Raw genomic sequence first — 13,068 nt, 5'->3', positions numbered from 1 at the left:
TGCATGGTATTTGTACAGTGACAGGCAGGAGGATCAATGGAACAGGATTGAAGATTCAGAAATGAACCCACACACTTATGGCCACTTGATCCTCGACAAAGAGGCTGAAAACATTAAATGGAAAAAAGATAGCCTTTTCAACAAATGGTGCTGGTTCAACTGGAGGTCAGCATGCAGAAGAATGTGAATTGATCTATCCTTGTCTCCTTGTACTAAGCTCAAATCCAAATGGATCAAGGACCTCCACATAAAGCCAGACACTCTGAAGCTAATAGAAAAGAAACTGGGGAAGACCCTTGAGGACATCGGTACAGCGAGAAAGTTTCTGAACAGAACACCAATAGTGTATGCTCTAAGAGCAAGAACTGACAAATGGGACCTCATAAAATTACAAAGTTTCTGTAAGGCAAAGGACACCATCAAGAGGACAAATCGGCAACCAACAAATTGGGAAAAGATCTTCACCAATCCTACATTGGATAGAGGGCTAATATCCAATATATATAAAGAACTCAAGAAGTTAGATTCCAGAAAACCGAACAACCCTATTAAAAATGGGGTACAGAGTTAAACAAAGAATTCTCACCTGAAGAACTTCGGATGTTGGAGAAGCATCTTAAAAAATGCTCAACTTCATTAGTCATTAGGGAAATGCAAATCAAAACAACCCTGAGGTTTCATCTTACACCAGTCAGAATGGCTAAGATTAAAAATTCAGGAGACAGCAGGTGTTGGAGAGGGTGTGGAGAAAGAGGAACACTCCTCCACTGTATATGGTTTTATGTGGCAGTCCTTGGTCCACTTGGACTTGAGCTTTGTACAAGGACATAAGAAAGGATCTATTTGCATTATTCTATGTGCCTAAGTGCCAATTGAACCAGCACCATTTGTTGAAAATGTTGCCTTTTTTCCAGTGGATGGTTTTAGCTCCATTGTGGAAAATCAAGTGGCCATATGTGTGTGGCTTCATTTCTGTGTCTTCTATTCTATTCCATTGATATACCTGCCTGTCACTGTATCAATCCCATGCAGTTTTTATCACTATTGCTCTGTAGTGTAGCTTGAGGTCAGAGACGGTGACTCCACCAGAAGTTCTTTTATTGTTGAGAATAGTTTTCACTATTCTGGGATTTTTGTTATTCCAGATGGATTTGCAAATTGCTCTTTTTAACTCTATGAAGAACTGAGTTGGAATTTTGATGGAGATTGCATTGAATCTGTAGATTGCTATATGCAAGATAGTCATTTTTACTATAGTAATCCTGCTAATCTAAGAGCATGGGAGATCCTTCCATCTTCTGTGATCTTCTTTGATTTCTTTCTTCAGAGACTTGAAGTTCTTGTCATACACATATTTCACTTTCTTAGAGTCACACCAAGGTATGTTATATTATTTGTTACTATTTTGAAGGGTGTTGTTTCCCTAATTTCTTTCTCAGCCTATTTATCCTTTAAATAGAGGCAGGGCACTGATTTGTTTGAGTTAATGTTATATCCAGTCACTTTTCTGAAGATTTTTATCAGCTTTAGGAGTTCTCTGGTGGAATTTTTGGGGTCATTTAAGTATACTATCATAGCATGTGCAAAAAAGTAATATTTTTGACTTCTTCCTTTCCAATTTGTATCCCTTTGTCCTCTTTTTGCTGTCTAATTGCTCTGGCTAGGACTTAAGAGTACTATATAGAACAGGTATGATTTTAGTGGGGTTGCTTCAAGTTTCTCCCCATTTAGTTTGATGTTGGCTACTGGTTTGCTGTATATTGCTCTGACTAAGATTAGGTATGGGCCTTGATTTCCTGATCTTTCCAATACTTTTAACATGAAGGGATGTTGAATTTTGTCAAATGCTTTTTCAGTATCTAATGAAATTATCCTGTGTTTTTTTTTCTTTGAGTTTGTTTATATAGTGGATTATGAAGATGGATTTCCTTATATTGAACCATCCCTGCATCCTTGGGATTAAGCCTACTTGATCATGATGGATGATAATTTTGATGTGTTCAGTTTTTGAGAATTTTATTGAGTATTTTTGCATTGATATTCTTAAAAGAAATTGTTCTAACGTTCTCTTCTTTGTTGGATCTTTGTGTGATTTAGAAATCAGAGTAATTGTGACTTCATAGAACGCATTGGGTAGTTTTCCCTCTGTCTCTATTTTGTGGAATAATTTGAAGAGTATTGGTATTAGGTCTTTTGCTGCATAGAAGAAACTTACCGCAGTCACAAAGACAGACACTACCTCAGAGTAAAAGGCTGGAATGCAATTCTTCAAACAAATGGTCCAAAGAAACAAGCTGGAGTAAGCATTCTAATAGTAAATAAAATCAACTTTCAACCTAAAGTTTTTCAAGAAATAAAAGGGAGGACACTTCATACTCATCAAAGGAAAAAATCTACCAAGAAGAACTCTAAATTCTGAACATATATGCTCTAAATGCAAGGGCACCCACATTCATGAAAGAAACTTTACTAAAGCTCAAAGCACACATTGTACCTCATACAATAATAGTGGGCGAATTCAACTCCCCACTCTCATCAATGGACAGATCATGCAAACAGAAACTAAACAGAGACACAGTGAAACTAACAGAAGTTATGAATCAAATAGTTTTAACCGATGTCTATAGAACAATTTATCCTAAAACAAAAGAATATACCTTCTTATTAGCACCTCATGGTACCTTCTCCAAAATTGACCATATAACGGGTCACAAAAGAGGCCTCAACAAATACAAAAAGATTGAAATAATCCCATGCATCCTATCACCAGGAACTAAATCTGGTCTGAAGATTTTTATCAGCTTTAGTAGTTCTCTGGTGGAATTTTTGGGGTCATTTAAGTATACTATCAAACATGTGCAAAAAAGTCCCATGCACCAGGGACTAAAGCTGGTCTTCAATAACAACAAAAACAATATAAAACCCACATACATGTGAAAGCTGAACAACACTCTACTCAATGATAAATTAGTCAAGGAAATAAGAAAGAAAGAAATTATAGACTTTTTAGAGTTCAATAAAATGAAGCCACAACATACACAAATTTACAGGACACAATGAAAGCAGTGCTATGAGGTAAACTCATAGCTCTGAGTGCCTCCAAAAAGAAACTGGAGAAAGCATACACTAGCAGCTTGACAGCACATCTGAAAGCTCTAGAACAGAAAGAATCAAATACACCCAGGAGAAGTCGAAGGCAAAAAATAATCCAACTCAGGGATGAAATCAACCAAGTAGAAACAAAAAGAACTATACAAAGATTCAACCAAACCAGGAGGTTTGAGAAAATCAACAAGATAGATAAAACCTTAGCGAGACTAACCAGAGGGTACAGAGACAGTGTCCAAATTAGAAAATCAGAAATGAAAAGGGAGACATAGCAACAGAAACCAAGGAAATCCAAAAAAAAAAAAAAAATCATCAGATCATACTACAAAAGTCTATACTCAACAAAACTGGAAAATCTGGATGAAATGGATTATTTTCTAGACAGAAACCAGGTAGCAAAGTTAAATCAGGATCAGATAAATGATCTAAACATTCCCATAACCCCTAAAGAAATAAAAGCAGTTATTAATAGTAGCCCAAGCAAAATAAGTCCAGGATCAGATGGGTTTAATGTAGAGGTCTATGAGACCTTCAAAGAAGTCCTAATACCAATACTGACTTTCCTTTATAATAGACTACCAGTTGTAAAATGAAATTAACATTTTCCTTCCCAAGTGCCTTTGGTCATGGTGTTTCATCATAGCAATTGGAACCCTAATTAAGAGGCCAGTCTTATTCTTCCAATTCTCAAACCCTTGCCACTCTCCCAATATTTTCGTTCAATGTTTCTGTTACTCATCTTTTAAGACTTAACTCTAGCATCACGATATTCATGGATTTTTTCCCTCCTTCCTTACCCTAATGGAAATAATTTTCCTATTTTCCATAATAGCATAACTTAGTCAACTTCTTCCACAGCAGGAATGTTCACATAACAGATAATTTAATAAACAATATTTATTTCTTACCTTCCTTAGTCTTATGGGCAAAGGAAGAAGGGGGTTTTGGCTTCATGAAGCATGAAAACAAAAGCAAAAATGTTAAAAGAGTACTTAGGAAAGACAATTTGATGCATATAGATTAATTACGGAATGTGGTTATGAATGAAAAGCTGTCAGAAAACTATAAACTACCTCAAAGAGGAAACTAAGTTTTCTAATTGTAGGTAGTACTTTTCTAAGAACACCATTAAATTTCCAAAAGGCTTTTTGTTTATGATAGGGATTTTTTTTAATGAAACTGAACCCAGAGTTTTGTGGATGGTAGGTAAATACTCTAACACTGAACTATACTCTATCCCCTTTGTGATAGGTTGTAGTAAATACAAATGGAAATTTAATTCAACTGGGATGGACTTATGGCTGGTTTTGAGAAAAATTAGAGGGATCAGCTCCTTCTGAGCCCTGGAGCTAGGATTAAGCATTATTAGAGGGCTGCAAAATACTTTTAAATGACTTTTGGTGACAAGTATTTATATTGTAAGCACACGTTTTAAGTTTTGCATTGCCTGAAAAACAGCTAAGATGTTAAGTGCCAACATTATTTCATTCATTAGCAACCAGTCCTGTTGTCCTCATGATACCTGGCTATTTTGGACAGAACAACCACTCTGAGGATACTACAGAAGCTTCAGAGAACCTTTTACAATCATAGCTAAAGATATGTTGCAGTTATGACCACTCCAAATAAACTCTACCAACCATATGACACAGTCCTCTAAACAACTTAATCCTGTGTGAACTCTAGAAGATTATAAAGCCAATTTTATCTAGGCCAAGGCAAGGTTCAGACCACATCTCATGACCCAGTAGAAAGTTTATAATTGGTACAAACATTTTTTCTTTCATTTTTATGAAGGTTTGTGGCTAATGTAAACAACCTGATATCAGCAAGAAGGTCTGTTGAAGTTAGTATAATAATTTGCCACACCCACTTTATGGCTATATCAACAAGCCATTAAGCTCAGTTTTTGAGTCAGCCATGAGACCCTCATCTGTGCTGCCAAGGATCTCTATACCTCAGTCATATATGACAGTTGTAACACTACCAGTTGTTGCTTGCTACTGCCTTCTGCTAAAGTTCACTGCTTGTGGAAGTCATTACAATAGTATGAAAATAATATTTTTTCCATAAAAGAAAAAATATCTGACCTATTTCAAATCTATAAGCCTCCAACCTAAAAGTCATAGAGTCTCTTGCTTCTCAAGACTGGAACAATCATCATCTAGGTCTCAAGGTTTCAATCTTTTAGATTCTAGACCTTTCAGAGCAATCCCTAAACCTCAGACATGAAAGACCTGGGACTGTGGACAATGAAAGAGCTTATTTATCCTGGCTTCCCCACAGTTCTGGGCGATTGGTAACAATTATGATTGTTGGTCAGACGTGATAGGGAACAACAGCAGTGGACATTAGGCTTTGTGGCTCTGCATTCGAGAATAATGAAGATAGCTTGACTCTCCAAGAGGAGGAAATAAAGCTAAGCGGGATAGACGTAAGATCAAAATCTTTATTGAAACACATACTTTTTAATTCAGGTGTTATTTGTTTCTTGAAGTATGAAATTATTCTCCAAAGAAAATCAGCAACAAAGGTTAATAAAAGTAAGCAGTCATGAATTTTATTTAAATTATTCATAAATGAAAGAAGTGATTACAGTGCAGTTAGAAGAATGGAAAATTTTACTTCATAAGGCAAATTAATCTGTTTGTTTGCAATTTCTTTTAATTTCTTCCAGTGGGTGCAAAACAACACAATCTTTAGGTAAAGCAATTAAATACCATGGTACATAACTCTCCCTAATAAGGTGCCAAATAAATTTCCATTGTAGGTATTCAGTAGTCAGCATGAATTCAGGAGCAATGTCCTACAAAGGTAATGTGAAAAAGCTGCAGAGTGGTTTATAACAAAAGAAGGAGTATAGTGTTTCTGAAGATCATATTTTGGCAATGAAATAGTAACTGTATTAGAATCATATATACTCTTCACCATCTATGCACAATTATTGAAATTTGAATCTCAAAGATCAATTCTTATTATAACTCTTCTACCTTGTAAAAATAAACTATTCTGATGAAAATAAGCTCAGAAACAAAGGGTTTATTCTGTTCAAAGCACAGTCTGCTGTGGTGGGGAAGTCAACATGGCAGTGCCTTGAAACAGCTGCTTACATCAAATCCACATTGCTCAGGAAAGAGTCCTAACTAGAAGTAAGGTCTTGTGTCTTAGTCAAGCTTTCTATTCCTGCACAAACATCATGACCAAGAAGCAAGTTGGGGAAGAAAGGGTTTATTGAGTTTACACTTCCATGCTGCTGTTCATAACTAAAGGAAGTCAGGACTGGAACTCAAGCAAGTCAGGAATCAGGAGCTGGTGCAGAGGCTATGGAGAGATGTTTCTTATTGGCTTGCTTCCCCTGGCTTGCTCAATCTGCTCTCTTATAGAACCCAAGGATACCAGCCCAGAGATGGTACCACCTACAAGGGACCCTCCCCACATGATCACTAATTGAGAAAATGCCCCACAGCTGGATCTCATGGAGGCACTTCCCCAACTGAAGCTCCTTTCCCTGTGATAACTCCAGCCTGGGTCAAGTTGACACAAAGATCATCCAGTACAGGTAGTTTGTCACACTGCAATTAAAACAATCAAGATAATCCCTCAGGGTGATCTAAGATGTTAGCCTTAATCTAGTCCCTCTTATGTTCTCCCTGGAGATTACCTCCTTGAAAATTCTAGGTTCTGCCAAGTTGGCAGTTAATACTAATCATTTCATTCCCTCAATGCTTCAGAGTACAAAGGAATTATAGCACCTGCAATTGTATGGGTCATTGTACAACAGCCATTAATAGTCCCTTCATTAATATTCACAGTGCACTTAAAAAAACCTACATGAAATCATGGGACACTTGGTAGTTACCCTTCTGACACTGCTTTGGTTATCACTCCACAATGCTGTCTGTGACCGCAGACTCTGATTAGGGTATGCAAGCCATTGCATTGAGGATTGATTTCCTTCCTCGGTGTTAGTGTCATCCCCTGATGTTAGTGATGTTCTTGGATGATGTCCTGTGAGCCCAGCAAGCTCTTTGAAAAGTATCAGCACTAAATACAACTTCCCACTTTCCCAAGAGTTCTTGGAAAATGAATAAAACAACAACTGTACAATAGTTTGATAGTAAAAGTTAATTAAATAACTTGGTGATACCATAACTTGCTCACCTATGTGCATATTTACAGTTTTAGAACATAGACATTTTAATGACAATTCTAATTAGTGAATTGTTGATGTGACAACTCTCATCAACAGATTGCAATGGACATTTGGGCTTTGTTTACCTCTCTGATAGTGTGGGACTGAGTCAAAGGTTAACTCCTCTGGCCATTAAGAGGACAAATGCTTTGAGGCTCTTTTAATGAAGGTGTTATCTCATAGTACTACACCACTAAGCTCCAAACTTGCACACAGATTTTTTTTCTAATTGCCCCTCAGTCTTCTGGTTTTTTTTCTTTATATTTTTATTTTCTATATTCTTTGTTTACATTCCAAATGATTTCCCCTTTCCCGGATTCCCCCTCCCCATATGTCCCATAAACCTTCTTCTCTCCATCCCTTCTCCAATCACCTCCCTCCTTTTTCTCTGTCCTTGTATTCCCTTCCCATGCTAGATCAATCCTTTCCAGGATCAGGACCCTCTCCATACTTCATGGGAGTCATTTGTTATGCAATTTGTGCCTTGGGTATTCAGGGCTTCTGGGCTAATTAATATCCACTTATCAGAGATTGCATTCCATGTGTATTCTTTTGTAATTGGGTTACCTCACTTAGGATGATATTGTAATTCTCCCAGTGCAAAACCCTTCTAAGAATACTGCTGCACAAACTAGCTATCCGTTCATCATTTCCCTAAGTTTGTCTTCTCTCCAATGTTTCCTATAATGTAAATTACCTAAAGTATTCTTTTATATCCTATTCAACAGTACCCATGAAAAAAAGGTTTGATGTGCTAGTAATAATTTCATACATAATGAAATACATCCACTACTATAAAAATTTTAAAGTCCTATCAGATATTATTATATATAATACCAGGATTATAAATACCACTTTCTGGGAATCTTGTTGAATATATTAAAGGAAAGCAAAGCACTTGAGAATCTGCACTGGTTGTTATGATCACAGGAATCCAATGGTGTCCAAGATACCCTTCTTTAGCATATAATGCTTAAAAAGTATCAGTCTGATAACTAAATAAATACACATGTTATAAAACTGTGTGACCACTGTTCTTTCAGCCCCATAATTGCTAATTTTTATTTTTATTTATTTTTTATTCGATTTTTCGTTATTTACATATCAAATGATTTCCCCTTTTCTGGGTCCCCACTCCCCGCAAATCCCATAAGCCCTCTTCCCTCCCCCCTGTTCTTCCATCTACTCCTTCCCACTTCCCTGTTCTGGTATTCCCCTATACTGTTGCATTGAGTCTTTTCAGAACCAGGGGCCACTCCTTTGTTCTTTTGGACATCATTTAATATGTGGATTATTTCTTGGGTAGTCTAAGTTTCTAGGTTAATATCCACTTATCAGTGAGTGCATACCATGATTGATCTTTTGAGACTGGGTTACCTCACTTAGTATGATGTTCTCAGATCCATCCATTTGTCTACGAATTTCATGAATTCATTGTTTCTAATGGCTGAATAGTACTCCATTGTGTAAATATACCACATTTTTTGTATCCCTTCCTCCGTTGAGGGACACCTGGGTTCTTTCCAGCTTCTGGCTACTACAAATAGGGCTGCTATGAACATAGTGGAGCATGTGTCCTTATTATATGCTGGGGAATCCTCTGGGTATATGCCCAGGAGTGGTATAGCAGGGTCCTCCAGAAGTGCCATGCCCAGTTTTCTGAGGAACTGCCAGACTGATTTCCAAAGTGGTTGCCCCATCTTGCAATCCCATCAGCAGTGGAGGAGTGTTCCTCTTTCTCCACATCCTCGCCAGCACCTGCTGTCTGTCTCCTGAGTTTTTGACCTTAGCCATTCTGACTGGTGTGAGGTGAAATCTCTTCTTTAGCATATAATGCTTTAAAAGTATCAGCCTGATAACTAAATAAATACACATGTTATAAAACTGTGTGACCACTGTTCTTTCAGCCTCATAATTGCTAATTTTTATTTTTATCTACATTTTCTTCATACCTAAAAGATACTATTGATTGGCATCCAAACTTTGTTAACCTTCCAAAATATTCTTTATAAAATACCCAGAAGTCTCAACTCAGGTGACTTCAGAAAACACCTACACAGTACATACCATTCACACACACACACACACACACACACACACACACGCGCGCGCGCACACACACACACACACACACACAAATAAAACACACCACCAACAACATGTTTGGGGAAATATTTCCATCTTTTACTTAAAATTTTAGTTCTGTTTCATACTTTCAGCCTCCAGGCAAAGTTTAATCCATGCCTTTGTGTTTTTGTGTTTCTATAAAGTATTTATCTGTCTCAACTTTAGTTTTCCAATCAGCCAAATAATGCTTTTAAACTGAATATAATCACCATGGTCTTTTTGCCTCTTTTCCTCTTGCTATACCTCACCCTAAGGATCTGATGTCAAGAAATACTGCAAATCTTCTATTTTCTAAGTGCTACATAAACTTACAATTCAGTTTTATGGGGTGTATACAAAAACTTTATACTAAAGAAATGTATATTCTCATAATCATACAATAATTTTCTACCCAGAAATATCATTAATATTTCATATTATGGAAAACAGCCATGCTCCCCCATCACCTGGACAAACACACTGGGATTTAACTAAGCTGTGTGGCTCCTGATTGTTCCCTGAGATGATAAAACACACACTTAGGCATTTTGTCATTGCTAGTAGTGTGGTTCTGCCCAAAGGCAAGCACATTAAAACATCAACAGTGTCACACCCTGCAAAGATGCTTATTCATCCTGTGCAGTGGGTCCTTGATTGTCGTCGGTCCTTTAATTTGGCTGATACTACTTACAAACTTAAAAAGGCTAGCAAATCTGTTTTCAGTGTTTTCTGTGGCTTTCAAACTTCACAAATTTCTTTCACAAAGCTCAAAACATTAATTTTTGTGTCAACAGCCAATAATACTAGAATACCTTTTTTCCCCATTTCTCATGTAGCAACCAGAATTTGATACTTCCAATATACTTATCAGGCAACCCTCCAACCACTGAGACTATGAGGATAGAGTTCTGGGATAAACATTATCATAGTCATTGCTGGAGTGCAGCAGTCCTTAGAGAAAGTTACTAGTTTTCTGGTAGATGTTATAGCCAGGAGCACTGTATACCAAAAGAGATATTAGAAAAAGATATAAAGAAAAAGATATTCAACTGCAAACACACTCATGAGATCTAATACTTTTGTATATTTCTACATGACTAACTTTGTATTTCTTTTCTAGTTCTAGAAAATGGGTTTAATTTAATTATAATTGTATTCATTCTGTATATGATAATAAAATTTCTATACTCACATCCTTTTGTATCTGAGAAACTTTCATGCAGGTATTTAGGTATATAAAGTAAATATATAACCATTTATTGATAATAATTCAAAAACAAATTTGCTTTAACACAAGTATTAGAATATGTAAAATTTTATCATTCATAAACACAAAAGCAAATTTGCATACTAATGAGAGAAATGTACTTGTTTAGTTTTTGCATAGCAGGTTAAATCTTAGCTGAGAATTAGATACCAAGGGCGCAGAGCATCGTCAATATTTTCCCGAATTGTGGGATATTTTGATTTTATAATCATCAGTGTGAGGGTTGCCACTTTGTAGAAGAGTTGAGTTATAATAATTCATGTATCCAACTAACTACAATGAAACCACTAAAAGGTATGGAAGCAACTCAAAATACTATACTTCATCATACTGAAGGACATAATTTTGTAAAATATGGTTCAGAACCCTGTTTGGGCTCTTATAATTGAATGTTAGAGGGTTGAAAATTCGACAACAGTAAATGGTATCTGAATAAGCAGTAAATGGATAGAACAAACTAGGAGACGTATATTTCAGGCCATTTCAGGGATGGAGGGAAGTTTTCTCCAAATCTCAATGAAAATGTCATTTAACATTTTTTATGAAAATAAAGTTAGCAATTGTGTAGAATAAAATGTTCTAACACAATATATTATAAAAATTATACCATTAATTGAACCATTAATAATAAGATATTCATGTGCTGAGACATGATTGTAGGAAAATCCTGAAAGCTTTTATTTTCAATAATGGAATTGGTATTTCTCTATAAGAACAGTTAATCTTTGGATAGTGAAAACACTGCAAGTATTGACATAGGACAGTCTTGAAACTGCAGTGAGATGTTTCAGGCACTTGACAATGTGTAGCTAGACAAGCGAGAAAGCACACAGCAGAGTAGATCCATTGCATGTGAAGACCTAAGGCTGCAGTGAAATTTGCAACATGGGTAGCTGTTGCCTGAAACAACTTGGATTCATTTTACATTTGATTTTGAATGAATATTTAGTTACTACAAAGCCACCATTCAGACACCATTTACTATTGTCAACTTTTCAGCCTTCCTCAACATTCAGTTGCATGGTCCCAAACAGGCTGATGTGTCACAGTTAACAAACCTAAGTCCTATAATACGATAGCATACAGTATGATGAGTTGTTTCCATATCATTTAGTGGCTGCATTATAGTTGTTTGGACACATGAATCACTAGTAACCAAACATCCATCTTTAGCTATTAACTTGTCACAGTTTTTTATTGTTTGCTCTCTGATATTTTCACACATAATATAAACTGCATCTGATTATTCTCACCTCAAAACCTGCAACCTGTCATTTTATTTTGTTCTGAGTTTAACCAATTGTGTGACTACATGTTTGAAATTATCATCGGAGCTTGGTGGTTAACCAAAGATGACTTCTCCCCATTCAGAATCCTTCAGTAGCCAATATTTTAACAGGCAGAAGGAGGCTTCCATAAGTTTCTCTCTCATTCATGACTGATTGTTGAGAAGGCTCATCTTGTGTAACCCCAATTATTGTGCCTTTGAGAGAGTAATAGGCTTTGTCATTCCTAAAAGATTTCTTTTCATGACACAGCCCATTGCTCTTTGATCTGACTCTTGCATTCTTTCTTGCATACTTCCTTGATATTCTTTAAGTCTTAGAGGAGCTCTGTACTCAACTGTCCCTTCTTCTCAGACAGAGTAGTAGCCCTGTGTTTTTGCATTGGAACAAATGGCTATCTGTGGTACCTATTAGTTCACCAAAGCACAAGCAAGCCCCCAGGCCCCTTCAGTATCACAAATACCTTTGGCTCTACTCTGCTCTCCTGACCCCACCTCTAACCTAAACTTTGTTAGCTCATGGGTTTCCCTACCCTGACCCTGCAACTTCTTATTTCCTCATAACCCTGTGGTTTTATCTAAGTTGCTCATCCCTCTTAGTTTTCTCTGACCACACCTTTTTTGTGTTACTCTTTTGCTCTCCCTACCTCCTTATGGCCCTGTCTAATTTACTGGCCATGTTCAACTTACTACATTCTCTCTCTGCTCTAGATATCCCTGGATATACTCTTTCTCATATCTACAATGAGATCCTTTCCCCTGACTGTAGTTTGGAATGATTATGTCCTTAGTTTATCCAGCATTCACTGAAGCTCAATACAAAGAATTTTCTAGCTAAGACTAAGAGCAGCCTTTTCCCATGAGTATAAATATAAACATTTAGAAGGCCTTGAGTACAACTAGAGCAGTTGTTTGTCTGCATAAGATTTGTGCCAGCTTTGCCTAAGTGAGGATAACTTCTCTAGCAGTTAGACTTTGAAGGTTATACTTGGTAAGACAGTTGATATCTCTTCTCCCCAATAGCATCTGGAACACTTTCCAGTACCATGAAAGCTAACCAGCAGTGAGAAAGTTTTGACCTCCGTACCAACTTCTTTTGTCTATACTTTA

Source organism: Apodemus sylvaticus, chromosome 1 (assembly GCF_947179515.1).
Source record: "Apodemus sylvaticus chromosome 1, mApoSyl1.1, whole genome shotgun sequence".
NCBI classification, from domain to species: domain Eukaryota; kingdom Metazoa; phylum Chordata; class Mammalia; order Rodentia; family Muridae; genus Apodemus; species Apodemus sylvaticus.
The sequence above is the reverse complement of the archived record's forward strand: the minus strand, read 5'-3'. Positions refer to the sequence as shown.